The sequence below is a fragment of the Ailuropoda melanoleuca genome, chromosome 2, assembly GCF_002007445.2.
Source record: "Ailuropoda melanoleuca isolate Jingjing chromosome 2, ASM200744v2, whole genome shotgun sequence".
Taxonomy (NCBI): Eukaryota; Metazoa; Chordata; class Mammalia; order Carnivora; family Ursidae; genus Ailuropoda; species Ailuropoda melanoleuca.
Window position 1 is genome coordinate 15,028,963 of NC_048219.1, and position 18,794 is coordinate 15,047,756.

Consider the following 18,794-nt stretch of genomic DNA (forward strand, 5'->3'; position numbering starts at 1 on the left):
AAGAGAGCTAAGAGAGATGGGGGGGAAGGTCTGAGTAGAAGCTCAGGGAGCCCCCATTCCACAGTCCAATTCTTGTGGCCCAAACTAACTCATTAAAATTTTGTTATAATCCTTCCAAGGAAAGCCAGTCTCCCTGGGTTCAAATCCCAGCTCCGATTACCAGCAGTGTGTTGTTGGGCAAAAGTCTTTTGGGCATCAGTCTCTCCATCAATAAAATGGGAACAAAAACTGGATCAGCTGCGCATGGTCATGAAGGGCCAGTAAGACAAGCTCTGTGGCCTGTCCAGTGACCAGCGCTCTTCCACATCCGGTCTAGGGGCTGGAGCTGTGGAGGTGAAGTGGGGCAGTGGTTCTGTGACAGGGCGACCTTGCCTCCCGTTTCTCAGCTGTTGCGACAGGGTAATTATTAATGGTGCTCCCTTTCATTCTCAAAAGTGTCCTAATCTGGATGACTCATTATATTTCATCCTATTTCAAGTCCCCCACCCCAGGGAGGGCCCTCAGAGCTTGCCCTGAGGTGCTGGGAAAGGGTCCTGACCCTTGACCTGTCTTCTGCCTAACTACTGAGTCCTCACCCTAAGCCCTAACTTGGGTCACATAGGCGGGGAGAAGCCCAGGGAAAGACCCCGGGTGCGGGGAAGGTGCTGGGATTGGAGTCTGTTGTGCCTCCTGGCCTCTCCTCTGCATACCAGAGGGCCATTTACGCAACCTCTGACCCTAACTTCCTCTTCTCTCCTTGGCGGGTGGGGCGGTGGCTTAGTAAAGGGACTATCTCGCCCATGGCTGCAAAGATCAAACCAAATCAGCACACAGCTGTGAAAGGTTGGCAAACTGTGAAGTGCTGCTCCCAGGCCTAGTGCCGTGTGCTCCAGCCAGGAGAGCAGAATTCCCAGGCTCTGCTCCCAGAGGGAAGCAGAGATGGGAACACAGAGACGCACAGAGACTCAGGGACGGGGAAGGGGTGGGCCGCCCCACCCCTCGGCACAGGCAAGCCCCGCAACTCACAGCCTGTGTCCGGCAGACCCCTGACCTGCCTCCCACAGGCCCCCCACACTGGCCCAGCGCCCCCCAGAGACACCTCCTCCAGGCGGGAGCCACTGCGGGCCCCCAGCTCCATCCTGCAAGAGCTACCCCAGGGTGGCCGAGGAGCCCGCGGCCTCTCCGGCTGCTTCTCTGAAAAGCTTCGAGAGGACACCTTAGGGGCTGCAGGGTGGCATCCACTTCTTCTGGGGGATTTCTTTTCCGGGGTTCCCTAAGTGTACACCAAGGAACCCCTAGGACTTAGTGACAGTTCTGAGAGAGTGGGACCAAGGGGGTGGGGTTCCAGGTGTACTTGCAAGCTCCCTCTCTCTCCCTCTTCCTCTCTCTACCCACTTTCTTCTCTCCCCCCTCCCTCCTCTCTCTGTCTTCAACCAGAGCATCTCTATTTTATATAATCCAAGATACTGCTTGCACAGAAGTTTCCACTGTTAGAATATTCTTTTTAAAAACACTGCTCTGTTCCTCCTCTTCCCTCCCCCCTCCCTCCCATCCTTCCTTCCTTCCTTCCTTCCTTCCTTCCTTCCTTCCTTCCTTCCTTCCTTCCCCATCTGTCCTCAAGCCCTTAAGTGCAGCAGAGCAAGGGAGACACCAGCTCGGGAAGGGGGTGCAGAAAGGACCAGAGCAGGGTGCCAGAGCCAGGTAAGGAGGAGTCCGTGTGGGAGGCAGCCCAGCACAGGTGTCAGAGTCCCAACAGGGTGGGGAGAGCCTCTGTCACAAAGGGGCAGCCTGACCTGGGGAGTTGGAGTACAAATGGGCTGAGGGGGCACCCACACACCCGGCAGCCTGCAGCGGGTGTCAGAGCAGGGTCGGGTTAAGTAGGGCAGCCATGCGGGGTGAGTGGGCCTGGGGTGGGAAATCAGAGACTGATATGGATGAGGAGGGGTCCATACGTGGGCCAACCCAGAGTGAGGGGCTGTCTGAATGGAGGGAAGGGTAGCCCCACCTGGGAGGTCAGAGCCTGAGAGGTCGGGGATGCAGAGGGAGGAGGGACTGCCCAGGTCCCTCGACAGTCAAGCCTTGGGGCTTGCCTCCTTCTCTACCGGCCCAAACCCTTTCTAAAGCCAGGGAAGACCTGGGACACCTTCCCAAGTCAACTGAAGTCCCCACGCATTCCCTGAGCACCACGGATATGCCCGGCAGTGTTCCCGGGGCTGGGGAGAGAGCCAGGCTAGGGCTTACATCCCAGCATGGTGGGTGGACATGGAGCCACCATTCCAGAAGGGGAGTGGTGGGAGCATGGAGCAGGACAGTGTGCCCTCTCATGGGGGGTCAGGAGCCATCCAGAGAGGAGGTGAGCTGAGGGGCGGCCTAGGAAGATGAGTTTGCAGGATGAGGGGGGCGATGACTGGACCCGGCTTCTTACCCTGCCCATCCCCACCTGCCCAGTTCATCCCATCCCCAAAGGCCACAGCTGCCAAGCACCACACAAAAGGCCTTTCAGTCCTGGGACCCCAAGGACTACACCGTAGTGATGGGCCCCTCGGTTGGGATTGACAGGGAGCTTTGGGGCCATCTCCCCGTCTTTGTCCAGACCCCACTCGCCTTGGGGCTCTCCTGGATGGGAAGGTCCCAGCTTGGCCTTCCTCTCTGAGGACCAACATCCCTCATACTAAGAAGTCCTGCCTGGCGTTCAGCTCGAACCCTTCCTACGTCCTCTGTTCTGAAGAAAAGTGGCTCACCGAAGGCCCTTTGCCAATACCACCGCAGAAATGCTGATAATCTGTCCCACGAAGACGTGGGGGAAGAAACCCATTCGGTCAGTGAGTTGGGGGCTGTACCAAAACCCTCCGTCAGCCAGAGGCTCCCTAACCCTTATTTTTCCCTCAAAAGCCCTAACCTACATTCTTCCCTGGGGCTGCCCTGCCCTTCCCACACACAGGCAAGAGCACCACTCCTGCAGGCCACCCTGGCTCCCCAGATGGCCCTTTTAGCACAGAAATCCTGCAGAGGGCCCACCCCAGGCAGTCCCTTCCATTTGGGCCTCTGGGTAGCCCAGCCACCCCAGGAAAATAACTGACTCCATGTGACCTGATTTTCTAAGGCAGAGGGAGGAGCGAGTTACCCTCGTTTGGCCCATCGGGCTTCTAAGGGCCGCAGGGGAGATTCAGGTTAGACACCAAAAAGGACTTCCTCTAGTTCAGAGAGGAGGCACGGCGTCCCGGGTGCCCGGCCTCCCTGCGGTGACCAGGAGGGGACGCCCCAGGCCAGCCCACGGCTCCGGCCAGAGGAGGACCGGCCGCGTCGCCAAGAGCCAGTGGGGGTCGGCGGGCCCTGGGAGCGCTGGGGGCGGGGCAGCGGGACAGCTGCTGGAGGAGCCAGGCCACCTGGGGTGGGGGGGTGCGGGGGAGGGCGACACACCCCCGGGACACGGGAAAGGGAGTGGCATCGCGTTCTGCCTAGTCATCGCCTGCGAGGACGCGTCATCTCTGATGTCAGGCCTTCGAGGGGCTTCGTTCCAGCTCCGGGCTCCAGGAAAGAGCGCCGCGGGGCGCAGAGGTTACACAACTTCCCCAAGGTCGCGCGGAAGGGCCCGGCACGTCAGGTCCGGACCCGGCTCGGTGCCCGCCGGCACGGTCCGCAGGTGACCGGGCCCCACGCAGCGCCCTTGAGCAACCCCGCGGGCTTGGCCTAGCGTCCTTCGTCCCGGCTCTCAACGGTCTTTCATGCTAAGCTCTCCTCGGCGGCTGTTATCATAAAAAAGAGCCTCTTGGGGCGCCTGGGTGGCACAGCGGTTAAGCATCTGCCTTCAGCTCAGGGCGTGATCCCGGCGTTATGGGATCGAGCCCCACATCAGGCTCCTCTGCTGTGAGCCTGCTTCTTCCTCTCCCACTGCCCCTGCTTGTGTTCCCTCTCTCACTGGCTGTCTCTATCTCTGTCAAATAAATAAATAGAATCTTAAAAAAAATAAAATAAAATAAAAATAATAAAAAAGAGCCTCTTGAAAGGACACGTGTTTTGAAATGAATTCAGGCCCCGGTCCCGGGAGGGGGGCGGTGGGCGGGGGGGGCCCACTCCTGTTCCAGCAGCGGAGTCCGCGGCCCACCTGCCCTGCCCTGCTGCCACCCCGCGAGCGCGCCGGCGGGACCCGAGGGCCCTCAGACGGCTCCGCAAGGGTCTCCTTTTGAAAGCTCGCCGGTCCTTATGCTCTGAGTGGTTGCAGCTCGGTCCATTATGAGAAATCTCCTTTTGAGGGTGCACATATTCAAATCCAGATGTTGTCCCCGCACAACGAAAAACTCTCTCCAAATTCTCTTTATGAAGAAGTAGGTTCTCCTTTGAAGGAATAACATCTCTTGAGAAGTGGATTTTTTTTTTCCTCCCAGCCAAAAACCTGCTGCTCTAAATGTTTTAAAACCGACTTAATAGCCTGTCTCCATCCTACTTCAGATGCCAGGGCGCCAGGGACAAGGTGAATGTCACCTGCTGACAGATTCAATAGATTGAGTGAGGCTTCACTAAGAAGAGAATGTTGGATTTTTTTTTAATGTGTTATTTAGGTAGATTTTTTTTTAAAGATTTTATTTTATTTATTCGACAGAGAGAGACAGCCAGCGAGAGAGGGAACACAAGCAGGGGGAGTGGGAGAGGAAGAAGCAGGCTCATAGCGGAGGAGCCTGATGTGGGGCTCGATCCCATAACGCCGGGATCACGCCCTGAGCCGAAGGCAGACGCTTAACCGCTGTGCCACCCAGGCGCCCCTAGGTAGATTTCTTTTAATTCAAGACATGCATTCTAATGGGACAAGGGTCTGATGAAATAGATTGTCAAAAAAAAAAAAAAAAAACTTTCCCAATTGTACACTTTGCTGATTCAAAAATGTTTAAGTAACAACTTTTCAGAAAAAGGATGCATTCAATATACACATTGATTATAAGACAGTCCCAGTTTCAGTAATATTCACTTTTAAGTATACCTTAGAATGGGGGACTATGGGTTACCTATTTGTTGACTATAGAATGTGTATAATGTGTATATAGCACCAAGGAGAACTTTTTATCAGTAGGGCCCAGGGTTTTGGTTGAGACTATCTGAGGGCTCAAAGCAGGATCCTTTCCTCACCTGACTTGCACCTGCTCCTGCCAGAACACCACGTGGGTTCTCAGTTCTGCCCTGGAGCCAGGCGGGGTGACCCTTCCGCTCCTGCCTGCCTCCGCCCTTGGGTCTTTTCCTCTCCAAGGGCAGTGTCCCCTGTGCTTCACAGTCCTTTGCCCTCCATGGACACTGGACTCTAGCCTCTTCCTGTCCCCCCAAAAGCAGGGCAACCTGAAACCCTCCAGCAATCACCTCCCTTACCAACTCTATACTTCTAAAAATGCAGTCTGAGATCATGTTAGTCTGGGGCAGCCATTTCACGTGGAATTATATGGAACCTTCAGCCAAAACCTTTTTCATGACCAGTGTTTTCACTTTACATCCCTCCCTATTCCATTTCACTTCAGGGGAGTTAGTCGATCATGTCGTCTGCTCTAGGTGCTTTGAACCCTGGTTTGATCATTTGAAATACCAGCCACTGCGTGTAGTGTTGGGTCTTCCGCAAGATGAATAAGGCTGCTTTTTGTTCCTTTACTCCAGCCACGGAAAGATGTGTTGCATGGTGATCCTGACTCAGGCAGCGAGTGTCTCTGGGACCTCAGTTTCCCCATCGATAATGGGCAAGAGTGAAATGATGAGCTCTGTTAACAGAGCTCGTGCACTGTGAGTCAGACACTATGTTAACATCCTGACATTTAATTCCTCACATCAATTCTCTGAGGGAGGACGTCTTCTCCTCCTCATTCAGCAGAGGAGGAAAACAGGGACTTTCAGGATTCTAACCCACTTCTGTCTGGCACCCACTCCGTGATTTTAGCCACCACGGTTTTAGCCACTGGCCAGCATCTTCAGTATGGCCTAGAATTGGGCCCGCTAAGAGCCATCTTCTTGCGAGCTGCTAAACAGCATTCCTTGGGCACCCCTCAAGACCCCAAGTCCCACGCCTGCCTCAGAAGCTGTGGAGAGTGGAAGGCTTACAGGGACTTATGCCTGAACCGTGACGTGTGCATCCGCTTGCGGGCATGCGTGAACAGACGATCAGAGACAGATAATGATCACAGAAAAATGGGCCCCTTCCCTCACCCCATGCCTGATTCTTCTTCGGAGCAAGGCAGATCAAAAATTTCGAGAACGACACAAGTGAAGGCGTTGGCCAGCTCTGAGGAGCCGCAGGCTTGCCATGAGAACCTCAGCTACGTGTTGGTGCAGGAAGGAAGCCATGTTTCTTCCACGCCTGAGTGTGCAGTCTGGGGGTCACACCCAGCTCGCCCCCTCACCGGGTGCAGATGATTTAGACGTGTCGCCTCCGTCGGAACTCCCAACGGCCCTGTGAAGAAGCCACTATTTTCAGAGCTCAGTCTGGGCTGAAGGCAATAAAGTTTAATCTACAGGCTGGAGGCCCTTCCCAGATCCTGCACTTAGCTTTACATTTGTAAGTTTTAAGAGGGCTCCCCCAAATTGCAGAAGCTTGAGGCCCCACAAAACCTACCCCTATTCCTGTCCCCATGTATAGATGGAGGGAAATGTGGCACAAAGAGGTCAAGCAAGTTCGCAGAGGAGGCAGGCCCCAGAGGTGGTCAAGCCAGGATTCAAACTCTTAGCTCCTTCCCGTGAACCCCAAGTGTTCAGAGAGGTTCTCCCAGGGGATTCACGTCTTTAAATGCACTACTGGCACCTGCTATTTCTATATTGTAATTAATTAATAAATACTAATTTTTAAAAGGGAACTGTTTGAGAAACTTTTGAGGCATTCACAGTTACTCAGTCCTTTTATCGTGACTGAATATTGCCAGCCCTGGGGGTAGCTTTGCCTATGAAACTGTTTTTGAATTATTTTTATTACAATAACAAATTCATAGTCTATGCCCATAATGGATCATTGGTTAAAGACAAAAATTCTTTTTTTAAAAAAAAAAGATTTATTTCAGAGAGAGAAAGAGAGAGAGCATGTGGAGGGGCAGAGGGAGAGAGAGAGTGCTTGAGCAGACTCCCCACTGAGCGAGGAGCCCAACAAAGGGCCTGGCTTAATTTCATGACCCTGAGATCATGACCTGAGCCGAAATCAAGAGCCAGCTGCCTAACCGACTGAGCCACCCAGGCGTCCCCAAACATTCTTTTTAAAAAAATGATGTTGAAATACAATCAGGACAACTTTTTTTTTAAGATTTTATTTTTAAGTAGGGGCGCCTGGGTGGCTAAGATGGTTAAGGATCTGCCTTCGGCTCAGGTCATGATCCTGGGGTCCTGGGATCAAGTCCCGCATCAGGCACCCTGCTCAGCGGGGAGCCTGCTTCTCCCTCTCCTACTGTTCCCCCTGATGTGCTCAGTCAAATAAATAAATTAAATCTTTAAAAAAAAAAAAGATTTTATCTTTAAGTAATCTCTACACCCAAAATAGGGTTCAAACCCACAATGCCGAGAGATCAAGAGTTGCACACTCTACTGACTGAGCCAGCCAGGTGCCCCAGGCAGGACAACTTTTTAATGAAACTATTTCTGCAAATTCCACATATGGACACACTGCTTACATCTGATTATGGCTTTCACACATTATTTGATAAATGCTGTTGGGAACACCAAGTATCACCAGGATGGCTAGATTGGGTAATTATCTTACATGTATGCCAAAATTCTGTTCCAACAGATTTTTTAAAACTATATACATAAAAAAGTGGAACCATAGGGGCACCTGGGTGGCTCAGTTGGTTAAGCATCTGCCTTCGGCTCACGTCATGATCTCTGGATCCTGGGATCGAGCCCCGAGTCAGGCTCCCTGCTCAGTGGGGATCTGCTTGTCTCTCTCCCTCTGCTCCTCCCCCTACTCATGCTCTCTCTCTCTCTGTCAAATACATGAAATCTTTAAAAAAATGGAACCATAAATGTGTCAGGGGAAAAAAAATGGGAGAGTTTGTGCCATAATGTTAGAGTGGAGAAAGCCTTCCTAAGTATCACAGAAATCCCTCAAACCAGAAAAGAAAAAAATCTCTCCATGTACATTAAATTTTAAGTTTTTTTCCCTGGGTAAAGAAAAAAGAAAAAAGAAACTTATATACAAAGTGAAATAACAAACAACTCATAGGAAAAAAAAAATGTGAAATACAGAGTTAATTCCCCTTATCTTTACTTTTATTTTATTATTTTTTAAAGATTTTATTTATTTATTTGACAGAGAGAGACAGCCAGCGAGAGAGGGAACACAAGCAGGGGGAGTGGGAGAGGAAGAAGCAGGCTCCCAGCGGAAGAGCCTGATGTGGGGCTCGATCCCATAACGCCGGGATTACGCCCTGAGCTGAAGGCAGACGCTTAACGACTGCGCCACCCAGGCGCCCCTAATTCCCCTTATCTTTAAAGAACTCCTACAAATCAGTAAGGCATAAAAGACCACTAATCCAGTACAAAAACAGGCAAAGGATATAAATAGCCGGCCACCAAAAAAATGCAAATTGGGGGCACGTGGCTAGCACAGTTGGTTAAACATCCAACTCCTGATTTCAGCTCATGTCATGATGTCAGGGTCACGGGATCCAGCATCAGGCTTAGTGGGGAGTCTGCTTGAGATTCTCTCGCTCCCTCTCCCTCTGCCCCTCCCACTCATGCATGCTCTCTCTCTCTTTCTGAAATAAATAAATCTTTTTAAAAAATGCAAATTGGTCTTGAATGTAAGAAAAAAGAACCCTTGGGGCACCTGGGTGGCACAGCAGTTAATCGTCTGCCTTTGGCTCGGGGCGTGATCCTGGCGTTATGGGATCGAGCCCCACATCAGGCTCCTCGCTATGAGCCTGCCTCTTCCTCTCCCACTCCCCCTGCTTGTGTTCCCTCTCTCGCTGGCTGTCTCTATCTCTGTCAAATAAATAAATAAAATCTTTAAAAAAATTTAAAAAAAAAAAGAAAAGAAAAAAGAACCCTTAGCCTCACTTAGACTAAGTGAAATGTAAGTGGGGCTACAATGAGATGCTATTTTTCATCTACTAACTGGCAGAGATCAAAATGTCTGATGACCCACCGTGTTGCCAAAGAAATCTGACCTAGGTCATTTTCATCACTGCTGGCGGGAAGGTAAGGTACGGTGTCTATGAAGAGCAATTTAGCAATAAATACTCCAAACGCGTATATATATACCTTTTGTTATGGGTTGAACTGTGTTCCTCCCCCCACCCCCGCCAAAATTCATATGTTGAAGTCCTAACCTCCCGTACCTCAGAATATAATTTTATTTAGAAAGAGGGTCATTCCAGATGTCATCGGTTAAAATGGTGTCATACGGGAGTGGGGTGGGCCCCTAATCCAATAGGACTGATGTCCTTTTTTTTTTTTTTTAAGATTTTATTTATTTATTTGACAGAGATAGAGACAGCCAGCAAGAGAGGGAACACAAGCAGGGGGAGTGGGAGATGAAGAAGCAGGCTCATAGCGGAGGAGCCTGATGTGGCTCGATCCCATAATGCCGGGATCACGCCCTGAGCCAAAGGCAGATGCTTAACCGCTGTGCCACCCAGGCGCCCCATGGACTGATGTCCTTATTAAAAGAGGAAATGTGGATACAGACACAAACAGGGAAGAATGCCATGCGAACATCAAGGCGGAGATAGGGTGATGCATCTACGAGCCAAGAAACACGAAAAATTGCCAGCAAACCACCAGAAGGCGTATTTACCTTCACATCTCTCGGAATGAACCAACCAAGTCCTTGATCATGGACTTCCAGGCCTCCAGAAGTGTGAAATAACACGTTTCTGTTGTTAACCACCCATTGTGTAGGACTTGGTTATGGCAGCCCTTGCAAACTAAGACACCCTTTGACCCAACAAGACGAATGTATCCTGCTCTGTATTTGCACAGTTCCAAAGGGCGGAGTAGACCAGGGTCTACGTTGCAGTATTGTTTGCGAGAGCTGAAGATTAGAAATGCCCAAATGTCTATCAGTCAAACACGGCCTGAACAAATTATGATACACCCTTACAAGGTCATATTTTTCGGCCGAATATTTTTCAGTAATGAGGCGGCATAACTAGTGCAGTGTGTTATCGCAAAGGTTTATTATGAAGTGAGCAAAGCAAGGGGCAGCTGGTTGTACAGAGGGCCTTCCTGAATAGAAATAAGGAGAAAGCCAGCAGATTAGACAGTGTATTTGCAAATATTCCCTTGGAGATGCACAGATTCTATCTAGAAAAATACATAAGAAACTGCTAACTTCAGTTGTTCTCAGAGAACAGAAACACTTTAAGGACTAAGGAGAGGAGGCTTTAGTTCTACTATAAACACACCTGTACCTTTTGAACCTTTTACGTTGTTTATGTATCACCTGTTCAAAAAAAAAAAATGTGGAACGTCAAAATGCTCTAGTACTTCAAAAAACCCACACTGAGAAAATATAGCCATTTTAGCTTTTCATCTTTTGGAAATAACAGCTATTCGTCCCTGAAATGGGTTATTTGAGGAGATCATATCTCCTCTCTTATCTCTTCTTTTAGAATCAAAGCACAAAATTTGTTTTTAAAATAACTAAATAAATCACAGAAATGAAGCACAGAATGCGAGAATTCCAAACTCACATGTAGTGAAAGCAAAGCCTATTTTTTTAATTCACAGCATGTAAATTTCAATCTATAATGATAATTTCAGCATACATTCAGTCCTCAAACCAAGCCTGACAAAATATGTTTAATTTATTCGTCTATAAATCTTACTTTTCCTCATAAAATTAATTTAAATTCTGTTAAACAGTGGGCATTACTTACTAAATAGGAAAGGGTCAAAGTCATCTGTAAAAAAATAAGGAACCTTAACGGACAGAAACTTCTTAGTACAATTTTTGGGATCAGACTGTTGTAAAATAAAATAAATTTTCTCCAAATATCTTCTTTATCTTGTGAAAAAGATGAGATTATTATTTTTTATTCAAAAGGTGTTTGCGAGGTCATTTATGGCTGTGAAACCAGTCTGAGCGTTCAAACATGTTGAGAAATGAAACCTAGGCTCACCTGTAGGATGTGCAAGCTGTGAACTACACAACTCCAGGGGGTACCATTCAGATCATAATCCAAAGTGGGCAGTGCACCACCTAGGCAGCTGTGCCTATCCATCCCACGACTACTGAAAATGTTGGGGAGCCATGGAAGGCTTTTGGGGAGGGGAGGGGAGGTGTCAGAGCTGGGGCCACGTGGATTGTGAAGCCAGACTCTTAAGCACACAGCTTCCTATCTCTCTAGGTTGACCTCCCTTTTGGAGGCTCTGGCCTAAGTTTTCTCTGAGCCGCATAACTTTGGTTTTCCTAACGCTGGGGGTGGGGTGGTGCGGGGGTAGTGGGGAGGACCATCTGCCAGGGCCTACAATCGCTCCTTTAGCCTGTACAACTCAAAGCCCTCTGTACTCACTTGGCAGCTGAGAAGAAAGGACAGAAGAAGGGACCCGCCATGCCCCAATCTTTACTCCTACCCTCGTGGAGGCAGAGGTGGTCAGCACAGGGGCGAGGTAGAGGGGCTAAACTTTAAATGACATGCAGGACATTTGGCCTCCAGGACCAGCTCTACCACCACCTTTCTGTGTGACCTTAGCAAATCTTTAAGGCCCTCTCTGGGCCTCTGCCTCCCTATTTGCAAAATGAAGAGGATTACTGCCCTTCTTTCTCTGCCTCATGGAAAAACAGACAAGAGGGGAGAAAAACAGGTAGGGATGATTTCACAGGGAATGCATATAAAGTCAAGCATTCTAATTATTATCATGAAACATCAAGAATCAGTGGACTGGGAGCCAGAGGTCTTACTGAGAGGCTATAAAGCCCCAAACAAATCTTGTGACTTCTCTGGGCCTTACCTATGTGCCAAACAGCAGAGCTTGACCTAGATCAGCAGTTTGCTGGCCTTTTCACCACCAAGAGTCTGTTTTATTATTTCCAAACATCCCCACAGAGCTCATATTTTCTAAGATTTTATCTCTTAAGCTGTATTTCGGTAATTATTACAGACTTAATAATTATTAAGTAATTGCTATTACCAATATAAAGGATATTTTCGATTTTGAGTGACAGAAGCTATGTGCTTACATAGCCAAAAGGCTTACAGCTAGGAATTGCTTCAGGCAGGGCTTGATCTGGCAGCTGTTACCAAGGACCTATGTTCTTTCAGACTCTTGGCTCTGCCTCCTGTGATGTGTCACAAGGTGGCTTCCAGAAGCTCCTGGCACTACTTGCTTCACTCACTTGTGATTGGCAAAAATCACAGAGCTTGCTTCCCAGTTGGCTCAAAGACAAGACCCAGAATTGAGACTCGTTAACCCTGATTGGCCTGATTTGGGTCATATGCCTTTTCCTGACCAATTACTAGAGCCTGGAGGATGAGATATTCTGACTTGCTTAAGTCAGTTCGGCCCTGCCTTGGAATGGGGTCATTTCTGGCCAGATCACATGGCTGGGAAATTCCCAGTACTGTGAGGAGAGGAATCAGGCAAGGGCGCTACGGAGACCACCAGCGAGCTTCCTGCCACATGTTTATCAGCCAGTGATATCGCAAACAGCCCACCCCACTTCTGACCCGCATGTGAGCTGCACACTAGTGACCTCTGGGATCTTGTGAGCTGGTGGAGATGACAACCCCATCTGTGGGCGGGCACGCTAACCACGTGAGCTGACGTCAGCATGGCCAGCAGCAAGCTCCTGACTGTGGTTAGACCTGGCCTAGATGCAAGTTCATCCACATCCAGCTTCCAGTTCTCCACTCCCATCTGAACCTTCACAGCTGGCTCAGCTGGAGAGGCCTATGGCTGCCCTTTTCGGACACGAGGGGACATTTATGAGCTGCACTTGGCAAAGAGGATACAACGGAGATGCCCAGAGCAAAACACACCTGGAACCACTTGGGCTCACTCACACGTTGACTCACCATGCATTTACCGATATCTGTGCATGCCAAATCCCATTCTGGGGAGCACCGTCAGGTGGGGAGACAGTGGGGTCCCAGAGCATCACAGTGAAGTGTGGGAACATAGCGTAGGTGGCAGTGGGGGTCCAGGGCAGAAGGCACGAGTGTCTACCCCAGCGCACTCTGCAGCAAGGCCACCTTGGCCCCAGGCCCTAGGGAAGCCCAGGGGCCTCTTTGGAAGCTTCAAGGATATCACCAAAGTTGTGTTGCCCAGTGTAGATTAAGGAGTGTTCAACCCAAAACTAGGGACCCGAACCCTGTGCACACCCTTAAGGCTTTACAGAATTCTCTCTGGCCACATCACTGCAGTAGCTCTGGGGGCAGGAGCCGGCAGACTCACCCTTCTGCCTCCCTTCAGCCTCCATGTCTTCCCAGATCTCCAAAACCAGATGGGGTTTACGGGTAAGGGAGCACACAGTGGGGCCAAAGGGCAAACTTCTGCTGCACCCACCCCCCTTAACAGACACTTGAGATGCGACCATTTCTTCGGGTTAGGCATTGCCCTGATCTAGTCCCTAAGTGAGTCACCAGGACTTCCGAGCACTTGCGTGGGTCTGAACCTCAGGCCCGCGGCAAATGGGGCCAGGGAGGCCAGGGATGGAGAAAGCCCGGCCAGTCCCATCCTCAGCTATGCCCAAATAACTTGCTGTGTGGCCAGGGGCAAGTCCCTTTCCCTGTCCGTCTCCCCATCTATAAAACAAGATTCCGGGCAAGTAGTCTCTTGGGGGTTTCCAGCTCTAACTGTCCAGAATGTGAGCAGAATTCAAGTTCAGAAGAGAGGGAGCAGGGGTAGCTGAGTTGGGGCGGGTGGATCTAGGGAGGAGGGGAGGCAGGAGGGCCATCTGGCCAGGGCCCCATAGACAAAAAGGCCCCAAGTGTAGACGTGGGACACTATCTCCAAATGGAAATACACTCGGTCACCGTATATATACACACCCATGGAAACGAACCAACATCGGCCCCCTTGCCAAAGCACACTGCCTCTAAGCCAATGAAGTCCTATATATATTTGTATATATATACATAGATTTTTTTACACCAACTTTTTAACTTTTGGAATTAATGTTAGATTTACAGAAGAGTTGCAAAGATTGTACAGAGCTCCCATATACCCCTCATCCCATTTGTTTCCCTGTTGCTGTCATCTGTCATCTCATACCACAGTGGCACATTTGTGAAAGCTAAAACAACATAACATTGGTACATTTCTGTCACTGAAGTCCAGACCTTCTGTGGACTTAACCAGCTTTTCCATCAACACTTGCTCTGATCCAGGAACCAACCCAGGGAACCACATTGCATCCACTAGGCACGTTTCCCGGCATCCTCTGGGCTGTAACTGTTTCTGTCTTTCCTGCTTTAAATTTTTTTTTTTAAGATTTATTTATTTATTTGGGGGGAGGGGCAGAGGGAGAGGGAAAGAATCTCAAGCAGACTCCATGTTGAGCGCAGAGCCCGACGCAGGGCTCGATCTCACGACCCTGAGATCATGACCTGAGCCGAAATCAAGAGCCGAATGCTTAACCGACTGGGCCAGCCAGGCAACCCTCCATCCTTTTTAGAACCGTTTCTGTTTTGAGGAATCCCGGTCAAGTGTTTTGTAAAATGTCCTTCAGTTGGTGTTTGTCTAAGGCGTTCTCTGGGGTCGTGGGTTTGGGGGAAGAAAATCACAGAAGGGACATGTCCTTCCCATCACATGATATCGGGAATGCACAATATCCACTCTACTCACTCCTGGTGATGTAACCTTGAGCACCTGGTCAAGGTGGTGTCTGCCAGGATTCTCCACCGTCAGGTTACTGTTTTCCCATTTCCTGCTCTATTGTTTAGAAGCCAGTCAGAAGTCTAGTGCGCAGTCAAGGGAAGGGAAGGGGATAACGAAGTTCCATCTCCTGGAAGGGAGAATCTACGTAGATTACTTGGAATTCTTCGGTAAGGAAGATTTCCTTCTTCTTTCCCAGTTAGCTATCTATTCAATAATTTATTTCTACCAGTGTGGACGCATGGATACATATTTTATACTTCGGGTTATAATCTAATACTCTGTTCTTTCTTTCGTTGCTCTCATCTTTGCCGCTTTGGCCACTGGATTTAGCTCCTGGGTCCCTCGACACGCCCCTCCTTTTGTGTTTCCAGCGCTTTCCCACTCTGGGGCCACCAGCCGCTCCAGGCTCACCTTTTACTTGCCCCAGCCCTACAATCGGCCATTACTCTAAGGAAATAATATATTTTTAAAACCAGTCCTCCAATTACTATCTCGTCAGTAGTCCACTGCATTTGAACACGTGATTTAAAAAGTTATTTTGTTCAATCACTGTTTAAAACCTACCTCAATTTTTTTTGTAGCCCTCCTGTGATGTCTTTTTAAAATACACTAGGAGATGGGGTGTCTGGCGGGCTCAGTCAGAGGAACATCTGACTCTTGATCTCAGGGCTGTGAGTTCGAGCCCCATGTAGAGAGGACTTAAATTTAAAAAAAAATATTTAAAAATAACTTAAAAAATATATACTAGGAACATCAAAACATGGGAGGGACCTGATCTTTTCTCCACTTCTAGAAGTCCTTGATGAATTTAACCTCCGCGGCCACTCTGCTAAGGCTTGGGGCAGCCTGCCTACCCTTCCTACACAGTTGACCTAACTTCTGTGTCCTCCCCAGTCTGAGTGGCCCAGTGGAGCCATCAGAGGCCGAGGTAATTCCTGGAACCTTTCTCCCTCCAGGTCCCCCATCCCCCGCCAAGGGGGTGACCAGTCCTGGAGCTCTGCAGACCTCCCCCAGGCTGGCCAGGGGCAGGCAGGTGGCAAGAGAGCAGGTAAGCTCTAGGAAGGAAGCGGGCAAGCTCAGCCTCCAAGACAGACAAGTGTGGGCTGGGGACCATTACATCCAGAGTACTCCTGGGAACCAAGGCCAAGGTTTGCAAAATCCAGCTGTAAGTGGAGCAGGGGTTCCCCGGAGCAGCCCTGGATTCTGCAGAAGAGTCAGCTTCTCGGGGAAGAGCCGCCTTCGTGAGCCGGAAGAAAGTGAGACTTCGGCTCACAGCTCACTTGGGGAGGGGACAGAGCTGCATGACTCATCACCCGGTCCTGCAGGCTACCACTGGCACAGTGCTGGACCTCCCAGAGGAGGTCCCAGGCAGGGAATTACAATCCAGCACGTAGGGACACAGGCTGGGTGCCTGGGAGGCCCGCGGGGAGGAAGCAAAGTAGCATTTGAAGAGTCTCCGCGGGCCTCCCAGAGGAGGTGACATCATCAAAAAGATGAATGGAATTGGCCAGGCAGCAGTCCGAGGGAAGGCGGGGAGGGCACTCCCAGCCAAGGAAGAAGCAGATGCAAAGTGCTGGCCCAGAGTCCGCAGCCTAGTGAGCAGTCCGTAAATGTGAGGTGTTATCGCTGTGGTTGACTTATCATTACAATGATTAACCTGGGCTTGTTTCTTCATATTTTTACTATCTTAAAGGTAGTTCCTACAGTGAATAAATGCCTAATGTCACTGAGCTTTTCCTCACTATAAAAGGGGGTACGGTATACACAGCACTCAACCAGAGTAGCTGAGACCAGCCCTGGGCCCCCTTGGAAAGGGGCCTTGCTCTCCCTCTCTCCTTGGCTGGTGGCCTGCCCCTAGGGTTGCTATGCCTGGGGAGCATAAGACTGAATGCTGTGGGGTCTTTAGAGTTGAGAGGTAACAAAGCAGGGACTTGGGTAGACAGGGTCAGGCAAGTCCAGAGGGACAACTTCAAGGCCTGGCTCGAAATGCACGCTCCCTCCTCCCTGGGTCTTCTGTGGCCTCTTAAAACAGGCAGGCACAGGAGATGGATACCTCAGAGAGAGCTCTGTGAATCCCAGCTCCCAGCCCCTGGGCAACTGACTTCACCTTTCTGAAACTCTGAGTTTTTGTCTCTTCAACTCTACAAGCACATAAAGATATGTACGAGAATTTCTAAAGCACGCTCCTGGGAATAGCTACTTAAATAAATAAATCACAAATCCCAGAAATAACATTCAATAACAGAATGGATAAATAACTACTGGTATATTCCTGAAATGGAATATTATTCAATCGTAAAATAAATAAGTTATAGGTACACCAGCAATAAAAATTTTAAAAAACAATGCTGTGTTGGGGGCGCCTGGCTGGCTCAGTCAGTGAACGTGCAACTCTTGATCTCAGGGTTGTGGGTTGGAGCCCCACATCGGTGTAGACACTAGTTAAAAATAAAATCTTACAAAGAAACCCAACAATACTGTGTGAAAAAAGGGAGTCGCATAATTATAGAACGATTCCATTTGCATACACAAAAAAGCAAAACTAAACTAAACGATATATTCTTTAGGGATTTATACCAAGGTGGTAAAACTAAGAGAAAACTAGGGAAATGATTAGCACAATTAAAACAAAATTCTGGAAAGTGGTCTTTCAGGATGAGGGGAGGAGGCTGCAGTGGAGACATGTGGAGGGTGTCAAAGGTACTCAAAGGTAAGGGTCTAGTTTTTAAATTTTCTAGTGGACACTAGATATTTTACTGGATATTTTGTTGTTATTACTATTATCTATTAAGCTGTACCTATATAGCATATATGGTGTGTTTTATAATAAAACTTCTTGGCTATGACACTAATACCTACCTTGTAGGAGGCACGCCCATGATAGGGCAGAGAAAAGGTAAGTAGAGTATTGGTACACAGTCAGCTATCAGTTTTGAGGGCTTTGGCTCCCTGCCTCAGTTTCCCCAGCTTCAAAGTGAGCTGGTGACACTGCTGAGGCTTTGTCCTCTAGCTTGTGGGTTCTGTGTTCCCCTTTTATTTTTATTATTTTTTTTAAAGATTTTATTTATATATTTATTCGACAGAGATAGAGACAGCCAGCGAGAGAGGGAACTCAGGCAGGGGAGTGGGAGAGGAAGAAGCAGGCTCATGGCAGAGGAGCCTGATGTGGGGCTCGATCCCATAACGCCGGGATCACGCCCTGAGCCGAAGGCAGATGTTTAACCGCTGTGCCACTCAGGCGCCCCTGTGTTCCCCTTTTAAACACAAACACACACACAGTTGAGGGCAGGTGTCAGGCCCCATCCTCTCACCAAAGTCTCCCCTCTGCCCTAGGTCACTGGTGGTTTCGTAAGTGGCAAAGGTGGCTCCTGATGCCCTGGAATGGAAGCTCCCGGTCTTCGTACCGATCCTTTCCAGATGGGGCAATTAAGCCTTTTCTGAATTTCTCGAGAGTAAAATGGGCCTCGCTCGCAATCGGTCTTCCTCACCTAAGCCCATGGGTAAATAGTGGAAAGTGCTGTGCTCCAGTGAGAGACCATGACTGCTTGACCCGGGCCCTAAAAGCATCCCGGGGGCGGGGGGTGCATCCGTGAGCTGTGCGAAAGAATACTGTGCGAACGCTCATGGTGATTGGTGTAAACGTACCTCTTTGCCAGGTTTTTCCCCTCAGTCATTGTGCACTTCCTGGTTGTACTTCTATCCTGGTAAGTGTCCTCACCACGGCCCCACCTCTGTGTACCTGTTCCAGTCACGGTGTACCTGTTGAGTGTTCCTGGCTCAGTCTGAAAGCTGCTGTCTTTACAACTAAGGACCTACCTCCAACGGTGGGTGGACCCACCTCTGTGGACCTGATTCACTCAGCGCTACCGTGACTGTTCGGTGGTCCGTCGGGGCGTACTTGTCAGGCGCTCCTAGGTCTGAACGTGCGTGGCTGTACCGGTCCTCGCATCGCCGTGCGCACCCCGGTGAGTCCGCGCGCACCTGGCTCGGCCCGCGCCTCCCTGACGCTTGGGGGGGATGCGCTCCGGCTCCGCGGACTT